Below are 21,740 nucleotides of genomic sequence, written 5' to 3'. Positions count from 1 at the left end.
ATTTTAGTAGACTTAAAGACCCAAATCACATAAGCATATTAATAGATTCAGAAAGCCATATAACAAAGTACAACACTCCTCTATGCAAGAAGGCCTAAAGAAATTATCCAGAAAATATCTCACCATAATGAAATCTATGTCCCATAAAGCTGTGCCTACGGTTTTTTAAACAGGAAAGTAAAATGTAGGATGAGTTGAAGGTGCCCACTCTCTCCTCTCTTATCCATACAATGCTCAAAATTCTAGTCAGAACAATAAGTCAAAAGAAAGGTATAAAAAGGATAAAGAGTGAAAAAGAAGTGAAATTATTCTCTATTGCCAATGATGTGATTTTTACAAGAAGTAAATAGAACAAAGGAAAACAAAACCTTGTTGATGGGGCCAGAGACATGATTCCATTGTTAAGAACACAGCTTAAGACTGTATCTCCAGTGTGAAAGGACCTGATGTCCTTTGCTGATCTCCAAGAGCACTGCATATACATGGTATATATATAGAAAATACCAATCTGCATTAAAAAGACTCCACAAATTTCTTAATCTGAAAAAACAAACACATTCAATAAAGCATCAAGATACAAAATTAGCTTAAAAATTTTTGATAAATTATAAACATTTTTTAAACCCCTGTATTTTTTGACTATGTATATGGCTTTGTGTCTGTATCTATGTCTGTGTGTGGGTTTGTATACATGAATGTAGATATCTACAGAGGCCAGAAGAGAACACCAGATACCCTGGAACTGAAGTTATATGCGTCTGTGAACCATCTGACACAGATTCTGGTAACCAAACTCAGATCCTCCAAAGAGCAACAAGTGCCAAACCAGACTCTTATCAGTTATACTGTGATAAGGAAATTAAGATCTTCCACATAGAATACATAACACAATAGTTAACTCTAATGTAATAATGCATTAGTGGTGATTCACTTTTTTTTTAAATAAATTCCACACACTTTAATCAAAGGTGCATGTACCAGAGGAATTACTGATAGATGTTGATGGATATAGAGAGAAGGATATAGGAACTGGGAGGGGGGTTGTGTGTTTGGTTTGTTTGGTTTGTTTTTGTTTGATTGGTTTTGCTTAGTTCTCTGCAAACCTAAGCTGCCCTCAAAAATCTGTGAGTTAAAAATAGTACATCAATATTTATTATTTTTTTTTAAAGGCTAGGCCACAGCAAGCTGTTCTCTAATTAGCTGGAAGCTTTGTTCCTGATAGGATTTAACCAATCATCTTCCAACAATGCTCACAATCTTTTAACGAAGACTGGTCATGTGGGCTCAAGAAATACCATGATTATCTAACTGTATGAGAAAGGAGATGGGGACAGATCGGTTAATGTGGCATACTAGAGGGATAAATGAGTCTAAATGCTTTATGTCCTTATTGAAAAAAAAATTAGATTCATCCCAACTATAATTGGCAAGAAACCATTGGATGGTGTAATGGCTATTCCTGGTTGTCAGGTTGACTATGTCTGGAATGAACTATAATCCAGAAATGGAGGGCTCACCCGTGATCCAGATTTTGAGGCTGGAAGACACACGTTTCTGACCTGGATCTTGGCATGGAGATCTTGAGGCATAGTCGCCATGAAAAACATAGGCCCAGACAAGGTAGTATACACCTTTAATCCCAGTGGACTAAGGCAAGAAATTCTCTTAATTCCAGGTCAGCCTATAACAAGGCAAGTCCCAGATCAAGGGGTTGTGGTACACATCTTTAATTTGGGCCATGCTGTCTACTGAAGACCTACATAAGGACGCTGGAAGAAGGAAGATTCACTCTTCTTCAACTGCTTGCATTTACTTGCCAGCACATCTGTTGGAATCTATTTCTTCCAAAAACCAGTTGAATCAACTAGACTCGTGAGACTGAAAAACTGCTAGATTCTTGGACTTCCCCTTCACAGCTGACCAATATTGCGATAGTTGGACTTGCTATTATATGTCATCACAATGAATTCCCTCAAAATAGAAAGACATCCTGACTAATACAGATAGTTTCACTTAGGACCTTGAGCTGAAATAATTTCATTTAGTAAAAATGTCTTTGACTTCTGGGCAGAGAGGAGACTCTAAGAGAATGAGAGAAAGCACAGCAACAAACCAGGAATTTCTGGTTAAAATGTGAGTAAAAGATGATGGTTTCTACTCTATGCACAAGGAAATCAGAAGGTTTTGGACTAGAGATGGACAGCTGTACTTCTCTAGAACATGAGAAACCTGGGACCATGGGGACTCACAGAACCTGGGCCACCAACCAGGGAGCATGCCAGAGATTCTCTAAACATTTCTAGCAAATGTGAATCTTGTTCTCCTGTGGGTTCCCTAACAAATGGAACTGGAGCTATCTAGGTATCTGTTCCCTGGCATTGTATCCCCTTCTCATTACCTGGATTTCCTGGTTGGGTCTCAGGGAGAGAGAATTGGCTAGTCCTGCTAGGACTAGATATCCCAAGGTGGGGTGGTACCTGAAAGGGGGTTCACATTTTCTGAGGAAAAGGAAGGAGGGAACACACACACACACACACACACACACACACAAAGAAGCAAGTAAAGAGATCATTGCAAAATCACCAGGGGGTCCATCTTAGACTAGGACTGTATCATGAGCATTGCAGAAATCCTTCCTCTTTGGTCCCACTTAAACAGTGTGATTAAGCTGTTTCCACTGGGGGTTGCCCTATGGAAAGGAAAGCAAGTTTAGGAAATAGATTGAGAAAAAAAGGAGAGTTCAACAATGAAAATATATGATAAGAGAATGAGAGAGAGAGAGAGATCTCCTTACAGACATTGTGTAAGGAGGAGGAGAGAAATATGACTGGAGAAGAATGGAAGCTGGAAGCTGTAGTGGGGAACATTCCATGATGATGTGTTTCATACCTGATGCAGAAGAAGCTTGGGAATGAGATAAACAAGTAGAAGACCAGGATTTAGATGGGGTGGGAGCCATTTATGAACTTTTCCTTAAGAATAGTGATTGCTATTTTAGCAGATTTGCTATATAACATCTTCAAAGCATAACATCTCTGCCTCAAGCATTTGTGATAATATGTAGTTAGTCTGTTAGAAATGATGATGATGATGCTCAAATTGACAAAATTACGATTCTTTTGAATCAGCAACAATCACCTTTAAAATGTGTAAGAGGACAAACAAGCAAAAAAAAAAAAAAAAAAAAAAAACTTCCACGAATTTGCTACCTCAAATATACTGGATCATAACCAGCTGAGCATGCCAGGAATCTGTTTAACCTCCACCATACATATCCACTATTTATGTCCATTTGTTGGTTATTGTCTACTTGACTGGGATATTGAACCATAGGAGTACTTGTTATAAAATCAAGAACAGATTGGGGAACTGTGAAAAGTCCTATCTTGAAATTATAGCCTGTGTGGAATCTGAGTGGCAATGCAGAGCTTCTGTGTGGGAAGCACTCAACAGTGAAGTGTAGACTATTCAGTTTTCACCCTCTTACTATACAATAGATTATTAACTATTATCACTATTATAGAGTCAATGTCACAATGGCTTATTTTTCCATCTACCTGAAATTTTATCAGTTTGAACATTAGTTTTTTTTTTTTCTTTCCCTGCGGCCTATTCTCTAGTAACCACTATCTTACTGTCCGTTTCTGCAAGTTCAGCTTTTTTAGATCCTCATGAAAATGACATCCAATAGCATTATCTTTCGACAACTGGCTGATTTCACTTAATATTTTGTCGCCCAAGTTTATTCATGGTGTTACAAAAATAGAGCTTTCTTCTTTACAAAGACTAAATAGTTGCATATTAGCATGCTTATCATACTTTCTTTTTTAAATATTTTTATTTTCTATATTCTTTGTTTACATTCCAAATGATTTCCCCTTTCCCACATCCTCCCTCCCCATATGTCCCATAAACCTTCTTCTCTCCATCCATTCTCCAATCACCTCCCTCCTTTTTTTCTCTGATCTTATATTCCCCTCCAATGCTAGATCAATTCTTTCCAGGATCAGGACCTTCTCCATACTTCTTCATGGGAGTCATTTCTTATGCGATTTGTGCCTTGGGTATTCAGGGCTTCTGGACTAATTAATATCCACTTATCAGAGATTGCATTCCATGTGTATTCTTTTGTGACTGGGTTACCTCACTTAGGATGATATTTTCCAGATCAAACCATTTGCCTAAAAATTTTGTGAATTCATTGTTTCTAATTGCTGAGTAGTATTCCATTGTGTAAATATACCACATTTTCTGTATCCATTTCTCCTTTGAGGGGCATCTGGGTTCTTTCCAGCTTCTCGCTATTATAAATAAGGCTGCTATGAACATAATGGAGCATGTGTCTTTATTGCATGCCGGGGAATCCTTTGGGTATATGCCCAGGAGAGGTATAGCAGGGTCCTCTGGAAGTCTCATGTCCAGTTTTCTGAGGAACTGCCAGACTGATTTCCACAGTGGTTGTACCATCTTACAGGCCCACCAGCAGTGGAGGAGTGTTCCTCTTTCTCTACATCCTCGCCAACACCTGCTGTCTCCTGAGTTTTTGACCTTAGCCATTCTGACTGGTGTAAGGTGAAATCTCAGAGTTGTTTTGATTTGCATTTCCCTAATGACTAATGATGTTGAGCACTTCTTAAGGTGCCTCTAGGCCATCCGAATTTCTTCAGGTGAAAATTCTTTGTTTAGATCTGTACCCCATTTTTAATAGGGTTATTTGGTTCCCTGGGGTCTAACTTCTTGAGTTCTTTGTATATATTGGATATTAGCCCTCTATCAGATGTAGCGTTGGTGAATATCCTTTCCCAATTTGATGGTTGCCGTTTTGTCCTTTTAACAGTGTCCTTTACCTTACAGAAACTTTGTAATTTTATGAGGTTCCATTTGTCAATTCTTGATCTTAGAGCATAAGCTATTGGTGATCTGTTCAGGAACCCCCCCTCCCCGTGCCCATGTCCTCTAGGGTCTTCCCCAGTTTCTTTTCTATTAGTTTCAGTGTGTCTGGTTTTACATGGAGGTCCTTGATCCACTTGGAGTGAAGTTTAGTACATGGAGATAAGAATGCATCAATTTGCATTCTTCTGCATGCTGACCTCCAATTGAACCAGCACCATTTGTTGAAAAGGCTATCTTTTTCCACTGGATGTTTTTGGCTCCTTTGTCGAAGATCAAATGACCATATGTATGTGGTGGGTTCATTTCTGGATCTTCAATTCTATTCCATTGGTCCACTTGTCTGTCACTGTGCCAATACCATGCAGTTTTTAATACTATAGCTCTGTAGTATTGCTTGAAGTCAGGGATACTGATTCCCCCAGAATTTCTTTTGTTGTTGAGAATAGTTTTAGCTATCCTGGGTTTTTTGTTATTCCAGATGAATTTGAGAATTGCTTTTTCTAACTCTGTGAAGTACTGAGTTGGGATTTTGATGGGGATTGCATTGAATCTGTAAATTGCTTTTGGCAAGATGGCCATTTTAACTATATTAGAGCAATTAGACAACATAAGGAGATCAAGGGGATACAAATTGGAAAGAAAGAAGTCAAATTATCACTATTTGCAGATGACATGATAGTCTACTTAAGTGACCCAAAAACCTCCACCAGAGAACTCCTACAACTGATAAACAACTTCAGCAAAGTGGCTGGTTATAAAATCAACTCAAGCACATCAGTTGCCTTCCTATACTCAAAGGATAAGCAGGCTGAGAAAGAAGTTAGGGAAATGACACCCTTCACAATAGCCACAAACAATATAAAGTATCTTGGTGTGATGCTAACTAAACAAGTGAAAGATCTGTATGACAAGAACTTCAGGTCTCTGAAGAAGGAAATAGAAGAAGACCTCAGAAAATGGAAAATCTGCCATGCTCGTTATGATACTTTCTTATCCTTTCATCATTAGATAACCAGGTTAAGTCTATATTTTGACTATTCTGGATATTGTTACATTGAAAGTAGAAATGGATATATCTTTTTTGTTGTTATTATTTTATTTATTTACATTTCAAATGTTATCCCCCTTCCCAGTTTCCTCTCCACAAACCCCCTATGTCATGCCCTTCTCCCTTGTTTCTATGAGGGAGTCCCCCCACCCACTCACTCCCACCTCACCACCCAAGCATTCCCCTATGTTGGGGCAATGAGTCTTCATGGGTCCAAGGGCCTCCCCTCTCCTGGCTCAAGTGGCAGTTAATATGTAGAAAAATGCAAATTGATCCATTCTTATCTCCTTGTACACAGCTCAAATCCAAGTAGATCAAAGACCTCCACTGAATCTAAAAACAGAGAAAGTGGGGAAGATTCTGGAACACATCGACTCAGGGGGAAATTACCTGAACAGAACACCAATGACTCAGGCTCTAAGATCAACTATAGACAAATGGGACCTCATAAAACCTGAAAGCTTCTGCAAGGGAAAAGATACTGTCAACAGGACAAAAGAGCAACCTACAGAATGGGGAAAGATCTTTACCAACCCTACATCTGATAGATGGCTAGTATCCAATATATACCACAAACTCAAGAAGTTAGGCTCCAGAAAACCAAATAAACTTATTTTAAAAATGGGGTGCAAAGCTAAACAAAGAATTCTAAGCTAAAGAATCTCGAATATCCAAGAGGCACCTAAAGAAATGTTCAACATCCTTAGTTGTCAGGGAAATGCAAATCAAAAAGACCCTGAGATTCAACCTCACACAACTCAGAATCACTAAGATGTTGTATCCTTTTAACATACTGATTTAATTTCTTTAGGTTATACATAGTCAAAAATGGGGTTACTAAATCATAAAGTATTTTTATATTGAATTTTTAGTAGTCTTTATACAGTTTTCCATAATTACTGGATTACTTTACATTCTCAGCAAGAGAATAAAATATTCTTTATTTTACATATCCTATTAATCATCCTTTTGTTTTATTTAAATTAAATTTTTAGAAATTAAAATCACTTTCCTTTTCTCCTTTTCCAGCCTTCCTCCAGCCCTCCCATATCTCTCTATAACTGGCTCTCAATTCATGGTTTAGTTATTATTATTATTGTTGTTGTTGTTGTTATTGATATATGTCATTTATTGATAGATATAAATAGATGATAGATAGATAGATAGATAGATAGATAGATAGATAGATAGATAGATATGTGATAGATATTGATCCATTTAATTTCACTTGTATGTATATGATCTAAGGACTGATGATTTTATATTGGATCATATCCATTCTAACAGATGTGAGATAATAGTTTTTATTTCCCTAATATTTAGTAGTCTTGAGTATCTTTCTAATACAATTTAGCATTTAGCAAGCATATACTTTAAACAAACAAGTCCAGAATACAGGGAATTTTTCAGTTTTTAACATAAATTTCTTTGAGTGGGCCTGCCCTATTGTATGTTACTTGGTTCTCATTGTAAAGGAAGATTGACATTGAACACAATCAGTTCTATATCAAAATTATAATGTAGGCTTCCACTGTGATGAGAAAAACCTTCCTCTGGTCTCTATGATTATAATGTCAGCCCCACAAATTCTTGTAGGAAACTAATTATTATTGCAACAAAGTGTTTGCCAGTGTGAGCATGACAAGCACAGAACTTGTGAGGGAATCATTCCATGAATATAACATTTTTCAGTGTTTGCTCGTGTGTATAGTTCTACAAAGTAACAGCCTTCAGTATGACACTTATTCTTTGATCAAATGCATCCTTGTTACACTATTTTCCCCAATCTCCCTCCCTAATCCTCCTCCACTTCTCCAATATTTCTCTCTATTGCTATGTCATGTGTGTATGTGTGTGTGTTCATGTGTGTCTGTTCTAGACATGAAAGACATATTTGTTATTCTGAGTTTTATAATTTTACTTAACTGATGATCTTCGGTTTTATGAATTTTCCTTAACATGTCATAAATTTTTCACCGAATAACCTTTCACTGTGTATACATAACAGATTTCTTTATCCATTCACCTATTTATGGGCAACTTTAATGATTCCATCATCTAGCATCAGTACACATAGATGTGCTAGTGTCTAAGGCATGTTGACTGGAGTCCCTCAGGGGCGTTTTCTGACTATCCTAGTATTAGTATTTGGAGGAAGCTCTGCCTCCATGATTTCCAGTGTTGTTCATGCTTTCAGTAGAAGGGCGGTGAGGAAAGATTGGAAGGTACACCTAGCGCACCACTGTGCATGATGTGAAACTGTAGTGGGACTTTAGCTAGCATTGCCTGCCTTATTGGTGTCTCCAACTCACTGGGAATTGGTAGAAGATACGTGCCAGAGTGGTGATTAAATCCCAAAGGACTTCAAACATGAAGCAGAAGTCAGTGGTGGCAGAGGAAATCAGAGGAACGTACAAAATAGGAATCAATGAAAGTCTTTTTATAGTAACTAAAGATATCCAGCTCCATATGGAAATCCAGGAAGAACACAAAAGACAGAAGAAAATCTTCAAAGAAACGTGAGAAGGGGAAGCAGGTAAGACCTGAAGTTAAACCAATGTATTTGTCTGTAGGGAAATGGATGTGCATTGATACCAATAAATGCACGTGCTGAGATGTGCATTCATGTGTGTATGAATGCTACAAATGAACCTAAATAGACTATGGTCACTGATTAATGTCTAAGTAGAGTTATGGTCACATTAAGAGAGAAGAATGGGTTACCATACAGTAGAAGTTTTGTGGGAATTCTTATGAGCTGAAGATTTCCACCAGCCAATAGTTCCTTGGATGATATCACTCTCTAGTTCTGTCAGTTCTAGATCCTTTCTTCTCCCATTGTTTTATGACCTGGACAAAATGAAGACTGAAACTTACCCTTACCTCTAGGAATTCAATAATGGAAATGTGTTTTATATAATGTCAAGTCACAGCTAAAATAAGTAAAGAAAATAAATAGCTGTCAACAGATCATAGGTGTGTGCCACCTTAGATATAGGTTGGTAGTCATAGCCAGGCAATGTTGACCCTTCGATTTTCTCTTCAGAGAATGAATGAATAATAGTCTCTTTAGATTGAACAGCAGAGTCCATCATTTCCCTCTGCCTACCTGGACCTCTTAGCCTTGGAATCACATATTTAGATCTTTTTTTTTCTTCTTTAAGAATTTTATTCATGTTCAAATATGGTTAGAGACAGATGTTTGCTTAGCTTCCACAGTACTACATAGTAACATAGATTCATCTCTAGTTCTTTCCAGAAAATATGTTTCCCTTTGGTTAACACAAAGAAGGGAAATTTGGGTGAAGGTTGGAAGTTGGTAGAAATTCTTTAGCTCTTACATGTTTCCATGAACCCTGTAATGATGTTGCAATCCCACCTTGCTAATAAGATGCCAAGTATGTTTAGCAGCAGATGAACAGGGCTGACAGGAAGCAGGAGGACAAACTAGAACTTAAAAGTATAACAACAAAAGAACCACATACAGGCCAGTGAGCTAGTTTAGTAGGTAAGGACCAGGGCTACCAAATAGGACAAACAGTTCAGTAACTGAGTTCAAAGGCTCAGAAGCCAAATGGTGGAAGCATAGGTCTAACTCTCACAAATAGTCCTTTGACTTAACAGAGGTGCCATACACACACACACACACACACACACACACACACACACACATAAATAAAGAAAAAGATGAGGAAACATGTATTTCAGAGTATCTTAGTCTTTGAGGTTAGTGTGTGTGTGTGTGTGTGTGTGTGTGTGTGTGTGTGTGTGTGTGTGTGTGTGTTATTAGAAATTGAAAATTGTAGGGTCTACTCTGTCTTGGAAATGTTGAATTATTTTTGTGCCAGAGATTCTATTGTATTTCTAAGATTTTATTGTCCTAAGGTTTTAAAGTTCTGATATTGTGTTTTAGGAAGAATATCTCTTTTTAAATTAAAAATTTCCTAAAACTACTCTAGAATTTATATATAGCTCCAAATTTTGCACAACATAGACACTAATCCTTTATAATACATTAAAATAATATTTGTACTATCACATTAAGCTACCCACTTGCAAGATGCTGGGAGATTTGAAAAGGTAAATAGCTATAAAATCTGAAATTAATCTGTAGATAATCTTCAGTCAAGTATACCTACAATTTTCCCTTTTTTCAAGTTAATTTTGATTTGAGTATAAATTAAACTTTTTCAGTGTTAATATATATTATTCAGTTGTAAATTTTGCAATAAAATAAAACATACAATTGAATTTAAATACGAAGTACACTTTTCTTTTATTTAGAAGCAACTATGTAAAGGTGATTTGAAAATGTAGTGATTTAATTATGAGAAGATAATTTGTGAAAGCATAGAGAACAACTTGTTTCACTTTATGAGGGACTTTCTTGTGGTTAATACTGAATTTCTATATTCTAAGAGCCAGAATGATCATTCAGGGCACCAGCAATACTAGGGAACCCAACAACCTGCAGTATTAAATCTGGTTGCTAAGAGACAATATTGGACAAGTACAATGATTTATTTTTTACAAAACCTGAAACTCAAAACACATATATTCTCTGGACTGCTGTACCTTCAGTGGTTTGATTTTAGCCCATCTAGCTAACATTTATTATTATCATGTGGGATAACAAGTGTGTATTTCAAACTTATATTAGAACTTAACTATTTCATATTTAGCCATTAATGCAATGCAATCAAATTTTGTATTCTGTTGTGTGTAGAATTCTGTTGCGTGTAGATTCACAGAAAATCACTAGCATGAGCTTCTTAGAACATCTGAAGCTATATATGTTGTGGTTTTGTGCCCAATACAAGGAACTATTGTCATTTGGACTTTCTTAGGAACTTGGAAGTCCATGCTCAGTTTGCAAAACTAGAAGGAAATACATAATTATGTAATTGTCCTAGAACACATTGAAGCCATAAGCAGCCTTACTGGTACAGCAGGAACAGCTCAATGTGAGGCAGTTGAATAATACTCATTGTCTACACTGACACTTGGAATCCTTCATAGTGACATACATTATTACTCCCTAAGGCTCCATGAAGTTATATACATTAAATGCATGGACCAGATTCATAGGGCATCTAGTATTGATCCTAAAGTATTTCTGTCCCAATTGGATATAATCTTTTTGCCACACAGCCTATTTATTCTCAGACCAGGTTAAGCATATTTGGGAAGGGAATCAAAATTTCAAAAATCACCCAAATTTATCATTTTTTTATCCATATCATAGCAGCAAGACTCTTCCAGTCATAAATTCATTATCTGGACAGCATATTACAGCTCCAGACCTAAAATACAATGTTGTTATTGTTGTGACTATTCTTCTTGCTCAGTTGTATAGAGCATGAATGTCTCTCTGTGGGTATATCTAGGAGAAACAAAAGAGCATTGTTAAGCAAGATAAACTACAAGGGCAGGGGGATACAACTGCATTTCTTGTTTTTAAAGTTGTTCTCTGACTTTGGAATCACTACTCACACTTTGTCTGAACAGAAAGAACACTCAGAAGCTGTTGTGGCTACATGCCCATGTTGTCACAGTACAAATGCTACCTTTTCTTTCCTTGAGTAGGGTAGTTGCAGGTAACGCGGCATATGAAGTGGTGTGCGGGAAAACATTACAATTTAAAGAGATATTTTAAACCAGGCTTCAAGACCACTTAATCATGCCAATTATTCTCTGGGTCCCATTTTTTATGTTTGTCAAGTAACAATTGCCATTGTCCATCAGAGTTGTAGAGTGACTTAACATGTAGTAAGTGATCAATAAGTTTTAGCTATTATTGTTCTCTAAGCAAAGAACATTAATAATATATAAATAATATATTTTTACAATATTAATTATGTCTCAGAACACATTAGGACCAAGCATCAAACTATAGGATGTTTAAGGCAGAATTTCGATATTTAAGAATATTACCAATGGCCCTATCCCATTGGCGAGGGACCTAGCCTCTTGGTTCAGATGTAGGATCCTCCTAGTTTTTCTTACCACTTCTCTAACATTTCCTTATAGCCTATTCCTTTTTAATTCCTTCCTGACCTACAGAACAACTTTCTACTGGGGACCCCAAAGCTGCCACATTTGGCTAGGACTCACAGTCAATATATTTGACTAGGAAGCAGATTGGGAAAGAACAAACATGATAAATAATGATAAGACCAGACATGTACACCATGAAATGTTCAAACACCAAAGTTCCAGATTGCTACATCCCAGCACAGTAGCATGAATATGAACAATCAAGGCAATATGTTTCCTCTAAAAGCTAGTCCTATTAGATTAGGTCCTGAGACAAGCAATTTAACCAAAGCACAAGGATTTCAAAATAGCAAGTATGAATATATTCAAAGACCTTAAAGTAGATATGAGTAAATGCCTTAATGAAGACTATGAAAACACGAACATTTGAATAAAACAATGGGAAAATTGAAGACATGAAAGTAGAAGTTTACAGAGAAACAGAATCACTTAAGATTCACTTTAGAATCACTAAAGTGAAATAAAACTAGACATGAACGTCAAGATGTGAAGCAAAAGCCCCAATGGTAAGTCTTGCCAACAGATAAAAAGAATAGAAGAAAGAATATCATGTTATAAAGACCAGTTATAAGAAATGGCTATCTCAGTAAAAGAAAATGTTAAATCTAAGAAAGTTTAGACGCAAAATAGATAGGAACTCTGTGACACTATTAAGAGACAAAATCTATAAATAATAGCTATAGAGGAAGGAGAAGGAATCCACAAACCCACATCAAAGGCACAGAAAATATTTTAAACAGAATCATACAAGAAAACTTTACTAACCAAAAAGGAAGTTCCTATCAAGATAACCTCAAATATACTAGACTAGAAAAGGAAGTGCCTGTGACACATAATATTAAAACATTAACTGTACAGAACATTCAAAAAAAGAATATTGAAAACTGCAAGGGAAAAGAACAAGTTACAGGCAAAGACAAGCCAATTAGAATAACATCTGACACTACACTAGATACTCTGAGAGCAGGAAGGTTATGGAGGAGATTTTATAAGCTCTCAGAGACCATAGATGCCAGCAAAATCATCAATCATAATGAATACAGAAAAAAAAGGTACCATGACAAAGCAAATTTAAGCCATTTTTATCCAGTAGTCCAGCTCTACAGAAGGTAGTAGAAGTAAATCTTCAGTGTGAAGAGAAGACTGACTTCACCCAACAGGGCATAAGTGGAAACCCACGATACCATAATGAAATAATGGAAATTACTAAACACTACTTATTAATAATGTTCAATATTGTCTCAATTTACCAATAAAAATTCCTAGACTAACAGATTGAAAGTTAGAAAACAGGATCCATCTTTCTGATGATTCCAATAAATATACCTTACCAGCAAAGACATAAATCATCTTAGGATAAAAGAATGAAAAAAACTTATTTCGAACAAATGGAATCAAAAAGAAAGTGGGTATTTTAACATCTGAAAAAACAAACTTCAGACCAAAAGTGACTAGGAAAAAAGAAAGGACAGGGCATAATATATAAGAAAAGTCTACCAAGTGGACATTACAATTCTTAACATTTGTTCAAGAAAACCATAAAAATTCATAATACAGCTAAAATCAGATATTTACCCTAACACAGTGATAGTGTCTGTGTGACATTAATACCAAACTCTCACCAAACTATTCATTCATTCAGAAAAAACAGTGAAAATCTGATATTCACAATGTCATAAATTAAATGGACTTAATAGACATCTGCAGAACATTGCAGTCAAACACTAAATAATATATTTACTTCTCAATAGCCCATGGAACTTTCTTCAAAATTGATCACATATTATGGTGCAAGCAAGTCTCAACAAAGAGTTTAAAAAATGAAATAACAACATTCATCCTATCTGATAACCATGGACTAAAGATGTGTATCATCAACAATAGGAATGGAGAAAAGAATACAAACTCACAGAAATGAATCGACTCATTAATGAATGAAAACTGTTTCAAGACAGGAATCAAGAACAAAAAAAGTACAAGCAATAGTCAAAATAAAGATTTCATGTGAGAAAATCAACAAGATTGACAAACCAGTTCCCAAAAAGAGAGAAAAATCAACAAGATTGACAAACCAGTTCCCAAAAAGAGAGAAAAATTCCAAATTAATAAAATTAAACAAGAAAAGGAAGACATAACTAAAAACTCTGAGAAAATTCACATTCTCAAAGATGCTTAAATACTTGGATAAACTGTATTCAATCACATGGGAAAACTTAAGAGAGATGAATTGATTTCTTGATATATACAACAGATAAAAATTAAGTCAAAATATAATAAACAATTTAAACAGGCTCATGACCCCCAGTGACAGAATAGTAATTAAAAAATCTCCCAACCAAAATAAGTCTAGGACCAGATAAATTAAATGCAGAATAATACCAAACCTTTAGAGAAGAACTAAAATCAACACTCCTCAAGTTATTCTACAAAATTGACAGAATATTTCCAAATTATTTCCATGATGCAATATAACCCTGATGTTAAAAGTAAGCAAAGAACTCTTCACAAATTAGAAGCCAATACATCTTATGAATATAAATGCAGAAAGTCTCAATAAAATGCTTAGAAACCAAATTCAAGAACAAGCAGGGAGGATTATCGGGATCCCATTCACTTCATCATAGAGATATAGACATATATATGATACAAATAAAGATTTGAAAATAAGTCATTGCAAATGCTAGGGATACAAGAAACATGCCTTTACACAAATATAACAATCCTACATCCAACATTATCTAAAAAGTAGGAAATAAACAAATTAAGGGCTGAGATCAACCAAGTAGAAACACACACACAAAAAAAAATCTATACAAAGATTCAACAAAATCAGTAGCTGTTACTTTGAGAAGATCAATAAAATAGATAAACCATTAGGCTAAAAAGAGGGCACAGAAACAGTATCCAAATTAATAAAATCAGAAATGAAAAGAGAGATATAACAACAGAAACTGAGGAAATTCAAAAAAAATCATCAGATCCTACTACAAAAGCCTATACTCAACACAATTGGAAAATCTGGAGGAAATGGACAATGTCTAGACAGATAGATACCAAATACCAAAGTTAAATTAGGATCAGATAAACCATCTAAACTGTCCTATAAGCACTAAAGAAATAGAAATGGTCATTGAAAGTCTCCTAAAAAAAAAAACCCACAGGACCAGATGGTTTTAGTGCAGAATTCTATCAGACCTTCAAAGAAGAACTAATACTAATACTCTTCAAACTATTCCACAAAATAGAAATGGAAGGAACACTTCCCAACTTATTCAATGAAGCTACAATTTCATTGATTCCAAAACCACAGAAGGATCCAACAAAGAAAGAGAACCTCAGATCAATTTCCCTTATGAATATCAATGCAAAAATACATGATAAAATTCTTGCTAACTGAATCCAAGAACACATCAAAATGATCATTCACCATGATCAAGTAGGCTTCATCCCAGGGAGCAGGGGTGGTTCAATATATGTAAATCCATCAATGTAATCCACTACATAAACAAACTCAAAGACAAAAACCACATGGTTATTTTATTAGATGCTGAAAAAGCATTTGACAAAATTCAGCATCCTTTCGTGTTAAAGGTCTTGAAAAGAACAGAAATTCAAGGCCCATACCTAAACATAGTAAAAGCAATATACAGCAAACCAGTAGCCAACATCAAACTAAATGGTGAGGTATTTGAAGCAATCCCACTAAAATCAGGGACTAGAGGAGGCTACCCTCTCTCTCCATACCTATTCAATATAGTACTTGAAGTTCTAGCTAGAGCAATTACACAAGAAAAGGAGGTCAAAGGAATACAAATTGGAAAAGAAGAAGTCAAACTATCACTATTTGCAGATGATACGATCATGTACTTATGTGACCCCAAAACCTCTACCAGAGAACTGCTACAGCTGATAAACAGCTTCAGCAAAGTGGCTGGATATAAAATTAACTCAAACAAATCAATAGCCTTCCAATACTCAAAGGATAATCAGGCAGAGAAAGAAATTAGGAAAATGACACCCTCCACAATAGTCACAAACAATATCAAGTATCTTGGTGTGACTCTAACCAAACAAGTGAAAGAACTGCATGACAAGAACTTCAGGTCTCTGAAGAAAAAAATTGAAGAAGAACTCAGAAGATGGGAAAATCTCCCATGCCCATGGATTGGCAGATTTATTATAGTAAAAATGGCCATCTTGCCAAAAGCAATATACAGATTCAATGCAATTCCCATTAAAATTACAACTCAATTCTTCAGAGAGTTAGAAAGAGCAATTATCAAATTCATTTGGAGTAATAAAAAAACCAGGATAACTAAAATTATTCTTAACAATAAAAAAACTTCTGAGGGTATCAGCATCCTGGACCTCAAGCTATACTATAGAGAAATAGTGTCAAAACCTGCATGGTATCGGAACAGTGACAGCTAGGTAGATCAGTGTACTAGAATTGAATACCCAGAAATGAACTCACACACCTATGGTTACTAGATCTTTGACAGAGGAGCTAAAACCATCTAGTGGAAAAAGATAGCCTTTTTAACAAATGGTGCTGGTTCAACTGGTGATTAACATGCAGAAGGATGCAAATCAATCCATTCTTATCTCCTACAAAGCTCAACTCCAAGTGAATCGAGAACCTCCACATAAAACCAGACACACTGAGCTTAGTACAAGGCGATAAAGATGGATCAATTCGCATTCTTCTGCATGCTGACCTCCAGTTGAACCAGCACCATTTGTTGAAAAGGCTATCTTTTTTCCATTGGATGTTTTCAGCCCCTTTGTCAAGGATCAAGTGGCCATAGGTGTGTGGGTTCATTTCTGGATCTTCAATCCTGTTCCATTGATCTGCCTGCCTGTCACTGTACCAATACCATGCAGTTTTTAACACTATTGCTCTGTAGTATTGCTTGAGGTCAGGGATACTGATTCCCCCAGAATTTCTTTTGTTGCTGAGAATAGTTTTAGCTATCCTGGATTTTTTGTTATTCCAGATGAATTTGTTAATTGCTTTTTCTAACTCTGTGAAGAATTGAGTTGGGATTTTGATGGGTATTGCATTGAATCTGTATATTGCTTTTGGCAAAATGGCCATTTTAACTATATTGATTCTGGCGATCCATGAGCATGGGAGGTTTTCCCATTTTTTGAGGTCTTCTTCCATTTCCTTCTTCAGAGTCTTGAAGTTCAAGCTCAAATCCAAATGGATCAAGGACCTCCACATAAAGCCAGACACTCTGAAGCTAATAGAAAAGAAACTGGGGAAGACCCTTGAGGACATTGGTACAGGGAGAAAATTTCTGAACAGAACACCAATAGCGTATGCTCTAAGATCAAGAATTGACAAATGGGACCTCATAAAATTACAAAGTTTCTGTAAGGCAAAGGACACCATCAAAAGGACAAATCAGCAACCAACAAATTGGGAAAAGATCTTCACCAATCCTACATCAGATAGAGGGTTAATATCCAACATATATAAAGAACTTAAGAAGTTAGACTCCAGAAAACCAAACAACCCTATTAAAAAATGGGGTACAGAGTTAAACAGGGAATTCTCACCTGAAGAACTTCGGATGGCGGAGAAGCATCTTAAAAAATGCTCAACTTCATTAGTCATTAGGGAAATGCAAATCAAAACAACCCTGTGATTTCACCTTACACCAGTCAGAATGGCTAAGATTAAAAATTCAGGAGACAGCAGGTGTTGGAGAGGATGTGGAGAAAGAGGAACATTCCTCCACTGCTGGTGGGGTTGCAAATTGGTACAACCACTCTGGAAATCAGTCTGGTGGTTCCTCTGAAAACTGGGTACCTCACTTCCAGAAGATCCTGCTATACCACTCCTGGGCATATACCCAGAGGATTCCCCACCATGTAATAAGGATACATGCTCTACTATGTTCATAGCAGCCCTATTTATAATTGCCAGATGCTGGAAAGAACCCAGGGATCCCTCAACAGAAGAGTGGATGCAAAAAATGTGGTATATCTACACAATGGAGTACTATTCAGCCATTAGAAACAATGAATTCATGAAATTCTTAGGCAAATGGATGGAGCTAGAAAACATCATACTAAGTGAGGTAACCCAGACTCAAAAGGTGACTCATGGTATGCACTCACTAATAAGTGGATATTAACCTAGAAAACTGGAATACCCCAAACATAATCCATACATCAAATGAGGTACAAGAAGAAAGGAGGAGTGGCCCCTTGTTCTAGAAAGACTCAGTGAAGAAGTATAGGGCAAAACCAGAACGGGGAAGTGGGAAGGGGTGGGTGGGAGGACAGGGGGAGAAAAGGGGGCTTATGGGACTTTCGGGGAGTGGGGGGCTAGAAAAGGGGAAATCATTTGAAATGTAAATAAAAAATATATCGAATAAAAAAAAAAAAACCAGACACACTGAAACTAATAGGAAAAAAATGGGGAAGAGCCTTGAGCACATTGGCAAAGGGGAAAATTCCTGAACAGAATATCTATAGCTTATGCTCTAAGATTAAGAATTGACAAATTGGACCTTATAAAGTTACAGTTTCTGTAAGGTAAAGGGCACTGTCAATCGGTCAAAGCATCAACCAATAAATTGGGAAAAATCTTTACCAACCTACATCTGACAGAGGGCTAACATCCAATATATAAAAAGTACTCAAGAAGTTAGACTCCAGAGAATCAAATAACCCTATTAAAAATGGCGTACAGAGCTAAACAAAGAATTCTCAACTGAGGAATACTGAATAGTTGAGAAGCATCTAAAGAAATGTTCAACATCCTTAATCATCAGGGAAATGAAAATCAAAACAAGCCTGAGATTTCACCTCACACCAGTTAGAATGTCTAAGATCAAAAATTCAGGCGATAGCAGGTACTGGCGAGGATGTGGAGAAAGAGAAACACTCCTCCATTGCTGGTGGGATTGCAAACTTGTACAACCACTCTAGAAATCAGTTTGGCCATTCCTCACAAAATTGGACATTGTACTACTGGAGGACCTAGCTATACCATTCCTGGGCATATACCCAGAAGATTCTCCAACATGTAATAAAGACATATGCTCCACTATGTTTATAGTAGCCTTATTTATAATAGCCAGAAGCTGGAAACAACCCAGGTGTCCCTCAACAGAGGAATGGATACAGAAAATGCGGTATATTTACACAATGGAATGCTTCTCAGCTATTAAAAACAATAAATTCATGAAATTCTTAGGCAAGTGGATGGAACTGGAAAATATCATCCTGAGTGAGATAACCCAATCACAAAAGAACACACATGGTATGCACTCACTGATAAGTGAATATTAGCCCAGAAACTTGGAATACCCAAAATATAATTCACAGACCAAAGAAAGCTCAAGCAGAGGATGGCCTTGTTGGTCATCAAAGGGAGGAAAGGCCCTAGGCCCTGAGAAGGTTGGATACTTCAATATAGGGGAATATTAGGACAGGGAAGAGGGAGTGGGTAGATTGGTGAGAAGGGGGAGGAGATGGGATAGGGTATTTTTGGAGGGGAAACCAGGAAGGGGGATAGCATTTGAAATGTAAATTAAAGAAGATATCTAATAATAAATAAATAAGAAAGAAAAAAAGGAAGGAAAGAAAGAAAGAAAGAAAGAAAGAAAGAAAGAAAGAAAGAAAGAAAGAAAGAAAGAAAGAAAGAAAGAAAGGAAGGAAGGAAGGAAGGAAGGAAGGAAGGAAGGAAGGAAGGAAGGAAGGAAGGAAGGAAGGAAGGAAGGAAGAAAGAAAGAAAGAAAGAAAGAAAGAAAGAAAGAAAGAAAGAAAGAAAGAAAGAAAGAAAGAAAGAAAGAAAGAAAGAAAGGAGGTTAAACGGAGTTAATATGATTAGACAGAAAATGATCCAAGTAAAACCTCAAGTGTCTGGAATGGGTAATGTGTTTTTCAATCACAGATCCCCCTAAACAACAAACATCACATGCTATTGTCAAGACTATTGGTTGCTTTTCATAACCAATAGTCATTTGATGGCAAGGCCCTATTGCTGAAGACAACACTTAGATGTTACTGAACGTAGAAAAGTAGAGCTGGTGCCCAACTGGAAGCTTCATAAGTATTAATTAGTATTAATGGTACTGGAAGAGACTTTGAACTCTACCAGAGTGAGAAAGTAATTATCAATTTCACCCATCTATAAACCCTGTGTTCTATAACAGAGACATACATGCAAAATATCCTGGTACAATAAAAGCATAAATCTTATTGAAGTAAACAATTTAAGGCCCATATTCTGAGATGTGAACCATATATGATACTGGACTTCATCAAACTCACGTTGGTTCCCAATATTAATCCTTTTTCCATGATATAGATTTCTCCTTGTAGTCCATCTTCATAAACCATGAATTACAGAGGAAATGAATGGTATTTCTATTTATTTCATTCCTTCTCCAACTTCCCTGAATAGTTTTACTTCATCCAGGATAACTCCCGGACACCAAGTCTCTAAGCTGCTCTTCCCACTTCAGCTTCGGAGTAACAATGTACAACAAAGAGTACAACTAGAAATGATATATTTTGAGACTCTTAAAAAGTTATCATTGCTGTTAATCATATGATTAAGAAGCTGGCTCTCTTTTGAGGAGTTAACAAGCACTCATGTCTTTAATCCTGTATTTTAGATACTCAAAGAAATCTGATCAAAATTCCATTTGAATATTCTTACTCTTTACTTATTAAGACAGAAATATGTTTTAATGGATGATCAAACCTACTGTTAGGTATATAAAACACTAAATTCATCTCACCTAAGGTGGAAGTGTACTTACTCTGAAGGCCTTGATATTTCAGAAAAGTTGTTCTAGATAACATTCCTACAAGTGGAGGCAATGATTTCTCCTAACAAATAAAAATACTCTAGCAACAAGAGGCAGCCATAGAAACCTCAGAGAATAAATATTGCTTCTGTGTGTATATCTGATACAGTCTTAACATATTACTCAGAAAGAATCAGTGAAATTTTATATAATTTGTCTACAAATTTGAAATTTTATAAAATGTGTCTATATCAGAAAGAGGAGAGACCATTTCTAATGTATCAACATTAGAAGCAGCAAGAAAGAATGAAGGATTCATAGTTCTGAGAAAGTCCACTTTAAACACATGTATTTTGTAGAAATAGGTTTATTAAAAAGTTGCATTTTCATTTAAAGTAAGAGCTAAAGTCATCACTAATATAAAAATGCTACACTTAAAACAACATGCATTTTATTTCACTAAAGTACGGGACATTTAGCAAAGGTTTGGTTACCTTGGCGACAAATTGACACAAGGATGCACATCACACCAAAGGAAGTAATAAAATGCATTCAGCAGACTACATGTAGCATAGAAACAGAGAAAATTTAAAATAAAATAGGGCAAAATCCCATTTTGTAGTGCTTAGAGCTTGCTATTTTATTTTAAGGGAAGAATCCTTTGTATTGCTTCACATTTCCTGAAGAACTAAAAACTTTCCTGAAGTGTTTTGATATTTACTGACATAACAGTTTTGAGAATTTCTTTTGTTTTCAGTGATCCTTTTTTCAAATCTTTTTTCTTAACCAAATACCCTATTGTCATGTCTTGATTTTCTAAATGAGTCACTCAAATATACAAAGTGTCACCATCATGTCCACTATTATTTTCTGTAGTAAACAATGGCACCTCTCCCCAATACAAAGTAAGCTGTCTCTTTCATTCTACCAAAAATGCATTTAATCCAAAGGAGAAATAGAAGGCCAGC

This window comes from Apodemus sylvaticus, chromosome 7 (assembly GCF_947179515.1).
Source record: "Apodemus sylvaticus chromosome 7, mApoSyl1.1, whole genome shotgun sequence".
In the NCBI taxonomy this organism is placed as follows: Eukaryota; Metazoa; Chordata; class Mammalia; order Rodentia; family Muridae; genus Apodemus; species Apodemus sylvaticus.
Note: the sequence above shows the minus strand (reverse complement) of the source record.